Here is a 5893-nt window from a genome sequence, read left to right on the forward strand (position 1 = left end):
GGACTATAGACTAGTGGTTGCCAAAGGGTGGGAGGGAGCAGGGAGGTAGATGGGTAAAAGGGGTCAAATATGTGGCGACGAAAAGAAACCTATAGGCAATGAGCATACAATGAAAAATATATATGACTTACCGTTGAATTATACACTTGATACTTATTGGATTTTGTTAACCAATGTCACCATAATAACAATAATAATAATAAATGGGCATAGGCCCTTAATAAACATTTCTCCAAAGAGGGCATACGCATGGCCAACAAACATGTAAAAAGTTGCTCAGCATCACTAATCACTAGAGAAAGGCAAATTAAAACTGCAATGAGAGATCACCCCATACCTATCAGAATGGCTGTCATCAATAAATCAACAAAAAAGTGTTGCCGAGGGTGTAAAGAAAAGGAACCCTCGTGCATTGTTGGTGGGATTGCAAATTGGTGCAGCCACTATGGCAAACAGTATAGAGGTTCCTCAAAAAATTAAAAATAGGACTACCATACAACCTAGCAATTCCACTTCTGGGTATTCCATTTCTGAAGAAAATACAAACTCTAATTCGAAAAAAAAAAAAAAGAAAAAAATTGCCAATGGTGAAGTCTCTGTGAGGTTTTTTTTCATTTCAAGCCTGATTACTCTATAGAATTTTAATTATTTTCTTGATTTCTTCTTTCTAATTGGTCTGGTGAAGCAATGGCAGACAAAATACATTTTATTATAGCATCATCTAGAAATATTTCATAATACCTCTGTTGGTTCAAGGCTGTTTCAGATTCAAGTGAAAGAAGCTCATCTTGAACTAATTTAAAGAACCATATTATATAATTATTTAGAGTTTGCTTTTTATTTTATATACACATACGCACATAAATATATAGTGTATATCAGCATATATGGTACAGAAAAATTGCCTTACCATATTATACTACTTACAAAAATATCCAGTTTATGTAAAGGTCTAAGTGCAAAAGTTACAACTATGTGATAATAGAAATATATATTTCCCTGTGATCTCCATTCTCATAATTCATGAAACAATTTATCCTACCAGCCCCATTGCATCTGTAACATCTGATCTTTGCCAGTATAGGAGCTACTTTGTGTTCCCTCTCACAGCAGTTTGTAGGGCACAGTAATTTTGTTTCCCTTGAAGTTGTTTTAGATAACAACACTTTTAATATTTTATGACAAACCATAAGTATCCATTTATCCAAGATGAAGGAAATATTTTAATTCATCCTCTATTTTTTATTTGTACTCTCTTAAATCTCAAGGTATCATTTGTTTTATTTTTTTAGATTTTCTGTGCTCTTCATCCTCTTGATTCAACCTGTACGAACATATAATTTATAGTATAAATGATTTAATATAATATATAATATAATATGACAATGCTATACTATATATGAACATAACATATATGAGCATATATACACATATATATGAATTGATATCTATATATGTTGATATCTCTGTTTATATACTTTATATTTATATTTAGATGCATATGTTGGTCACATTCTATGAAATACCTTATAACAGCAAGAAGTAATCAATTAAATACATAATTGGCAACATGGATAGATCTTAAAAAAAACATTTTTGGATTTAAAAAATAAGCCAACTCTCCTCACCCAGCTAATTACATATCATGCAGTATGTATGAATTCATAACTCACTCTCAGTACTCAGTTTTCAACTTAATAGGGAAAATGAGAGTAAAACTCAAAACAAAAGCAGTATATGAATATATGTATATCTATCATATATAGTACATATGGAGATAGCAATAGGTTCATATTTGTAGACACAATGATCATAACTAAAAGGAAGAGTTTTTTTAACTGCTTTCTGGAAGACCTAGAGATCATATAATAACCCATTCTGTATATTATGGTTGAAATCAATATAAATATGGAGCTAACATAGTTAATGTCAACTACCTAAATTGTATAGATTAAGGTTGGTGCTTATCGTTCCTCTGTCATCAGTATAAATTCTGACAAAGACTGGCGTGCATGCATCCAGAGGATACGGAATTAATCTTTGGAAAATCTGAATAATATAATGAAATTGATGAAAAAATGTTTAACTTTTAAATTGTCTTAAATTAGATATTTACTTATTTATGAGTTATTTGTTTTCTTTTTATTAACGTGTTTTCCTTTTTCTCTTTAATTTCTTCACTCTAGGAAAAGACCACTCTGCTCCCACCCCTACCTCAGGCTATTTCCACATGTGGCCATTTTTATTTGACTCTATTATTGACTTAACTTACACTTATGTAATATCTCTTTTGTGTAATCAGAATTTGTGTTTTCTTCAATAATTATCAAAGGAATGACTCAGAGATGCAGGTTTTAGGAAATGCATGTGGAGGAGTGTTTTATGAAAGGGAGAGCAATCTTTGTATTTCAGTCTCCTTTCATTATGCTAAGATTCAGGAGCTGTTATTTAATTGAAGTTGAAAGAGAACCTATTTACTGGCCGGCAGTCATAGACTGAACATTTGGAGTTCTTGTGGCTTAATCTCACCGTATATTATTTGAATAGAAAGTATCAAGTGAAATATGGGGAAATGCAAGATAAATAAAATTGACAAACAGTATTAAAGGTAAAATACAAAGAAGATGTCTATAGCTTTTGCTTTCTAAAAACCTATCATTTTTTTGATATATTACAAATATATTGAGGAATGTGTTCAATATAATCTGTAGTTTATAAATAATATAGTGAATCGGAATAAAAAAAAAAGTTTCCCTCCAAAGTACTCTTGCTAACTTCATAAAAAGGATATAGAACTTTTAATAATAAAGTATTGTTTCAACTGTATATCTTTGTATTATGTACATTTTCTTGATAAATGTAACCAATGCTTTCTGTGCCTTATGAAGCAAGTAGTAGGGGTGGGTAATAGTATTGAAATCCCTTTATGTTTTACAAAATACTATTATATACATTTATTAACAATCTTATGTGGGTATCTGTGCATTATTATTAGTCTTCTGATTCCCTGTTAAAGTTTCTTGCATACACTAGACTATACCATTCTTTTGCTTTTAAAAATATGTAACTAAATAAAGTTGGAATTATTGGAATTATCAAACCCTCAGTAATTATATGCTCATCTGACCTGTGATTGAGTATATGTTAAAGGCAAAACAGAACAGATTATGTTACCAGCAGCCAAATCTATTTATTGAAAAAAAAAAAAACAGGATGTATAGAATCCTCAGGTGAACATTTCTGTTATTAACCAAGTTGCTGATTATACAAGGTCTGAGAAAGAAAACAACTGTTGTCATATTCCAAGATGTGTGACAAAATCAGCTGCCATATATATGTTCTCACAAAGAAACTTCTTGGATAAAGAACATGAAAGAAAAGAGAAGAGGCATAATATTAGTGGGTTCTTTAAAGTTAATATAGAAGAGATCAAACTAAAGTTTAATAAGAATGGCAAGAACACGTTCTTAGAGCAGTTAAGGAGATTAGAGAGGCAAGATGATGTCAGTGGAAATGGGGAGAGGTGGGAGAACATGCGTTTGTGTTTGGGGGCATCTTACAGACCAGAAGCTTTGGAGTCAGGTTGACCTAGCGTTAAATCCTAGACATCGCCTTTCAGCGATGTGTATATAACAGGTCAATTTTAAACCAAGACCAAATCAAACCAAATATAAAATTGTAAAGTGATATGCTAGAGAAAGGGAGGGAGGGAGAATGAGAACAGGAGGGAAAATGGGGGGGGAGGGGGAGAGAGAGAGAGAGAGAGAGAAAGGGAGAGAGATCCAAGTTTATATTGTGCTGTAGCTACATTTACAATGATGTCAGAGACGAGAAGGTAGAAATGTTTCAACTGTACCAGATGTGTGAGACTTGGGGAGCTAGTCTGAAGTCATTTAGAACACTGACCAAAAGAACAGAACATGTGGAAATTTTGTGTGTAACAGCTGCTGAAAGCCGGGGTGTTGAACGATGAGTGACAATCCAAAGAAAATACCTTTTTACATTCAGGAAAGTACCATCAGCCGTTTGGGGTAAGGTAGGGAGGGCTGTGTGCATTCTGAATAACATGCAAAGGTGAGCAGGGAGTAAAGCGTTTGCTCTAAGCATCTGTCAGGTGAAGGGATTTTAAACCTCCCAACAGCAACGCCTGTTTAACCAGAACTTAATTTCACTCTTATCTGCCTTTCCCAACACACCCCATCTTATACCCAAAAAGGAAACAAACAGAAATCTCATTTTTTTTTTCTGAGATTTTAAAAGCCACTTGTGTACATAACAATAACACAGTGGGTTACCAGTTACTCTGACAGGTGCGGGTAATTAGCGCTAGAGCAGCCAAGTTGAGGAGGACGGCAGCTTTGGGGAGTCGGGCACTGGAAACACGTGCGCAGGCGCCCAGGTGCAACTCCTGCAGCTCCAGGCCCCTGTCGCGCAGCCGCACTTGTTCACATGGGATCGCGCAGGCCTCGGGGTGCGTCAGCTCGGCCTGGACTCGCAGTGGGTCATGGAGCTGCTCACCACCGCTACTAGTTTGGAAGAGAAACTCTCCGAAGGATGATGTGCCAGTGGCTGGGGCCCCTCGTGGCCACACACTTCCTGATCTTGAGCAAAAGAGAGACTAATATCTACTTGAAGCTCAAGCGCCTTCCCGGAGGTCCCGCCAGGACCTTCTGGATGCTACTGGGTGCTGTGGTCTCCTCCCCGCGTGGACGCCGCAAGCTTGAGAAGCAGTTGGCCACCGCGTCCCAGGGCATGCACGTGTAGCTCATGGCCTCCACGTTCCAGAACCTGTTCCGCCGCACCGGCGTGCACAAGGTGAACCTAAACACCTCTAAGCGCTGCCTTCTCGTCAACTATAACCCCTATTCCCGGGAGCCGGAATCCAGCCATTATATGTTCCCGCTTCAAAGCCATTCCTGTGGGCGCAAGTCATGGGATGAAGAAGTATCTCCAGAAGTTCTCCAGCGTGAGCCGCCTGCACAACAGTTGCTTCTGGCCACGGGCGTGGCGCTGGCAGAGAATGAGGTAGAGCTTGATGGGAAACATGACATAAATGAGCTGCCCCCCTCCCCTCACATTGCCCCCGAAGCAGCAGCATGCAGGTCCAGCAGAGTGCTGAGCAGCCCACCAATATTTGGGCCTTGGATTACGTGCGGGTCATGCACATTCAGGAGGGTGTTGAAGAGCAGAACGTGCTGTTTCACAGTTTCATGCACAAGACATTGCAAGGGCTCCAGGCCACCCTGGCAGCCAAGTAAGAGAAGCTGCAGCTCACAGCCCAGAGGCAGGCCCAGGACATCCAGTGCAAGCGGGAGCAGCGAGAGAGGAGCCTGGTGGGCATCAGGAGGGCAAGAGCACAGGTGTGAGGAGAGTGATGCCTAGAACTCTGGTGCCCCTCCAGAAGCAGAGGGGGCCCTCCAGCGGGAAGAGGATGAGAAGGAGGAGAAGGATGAAGCTGAGTATTTCCGCCAGATGATGGTCAAGGAGCCTAATGAGGAGTTGTTTCTAAAGCAGAGACAGCCCGCCGGCCCCCAGAGGCTGGGGACAGCCGTGAAGGATGGAAGGCCTGACTGAGGCTGGGGCGACCGAGGTGGTGATGGGAGGCCTCCAAAAAAACACTTCTAAGAGCATTTTTACACTTCGGTGAGTTTTCGTTTTTGTTTTTTGGTTTTGTTTTTTGTTTTGTTTTTAATTGGTGTCTTTCTCAATCTGATGATGATGTGGGAGGTAAAATGACATAGAGTTAATTTATTTAACTTCTCCCAAACTCTATTCCCACCTCCAAAAAAGTTTGATTAGATATAAAAAGATTTAAGCAAAACCCTATTATATAAATTTATAGTTAGGTTGGCGACTGTCTCCCATCCTCCTCCTTAAACAGGTTCTCAAGGAT

General features: G+C 38.7%; 1 pseudogene; it reads left to right on the forward strand.

Annotated features, from left to right (window-relative positions):
• The first annotated feature begins 3969 nt into the window (after positions 1 to 3969).
• On the forward strand, positions 3970 to 5574 carry LOC107499230 (annotated as a pseudogene).
• The last annotated feature ends 319 nt before the right edge of the window (positions 5575 to 5893 follow it).

This window comes from Rousettus aegyptiacus, unplaced genomic scaffold (assembly GCF_014176215.1).
Source record: "Rousettus aegyptiacus isolate mRouAeg1 unplaced genomic scaffold, mRouAeg1.p scaffold_m13_p_5, whole genome shotgun sequence".
In the NCBI taxonomy this organism is placed as follows: domain Eukaryota; kingdom Metazoa; phylum Chordata; class Mammalia; order Chiroptera; family Pteropodidae; genus Rousettus; species Rousettus aegyptiacus.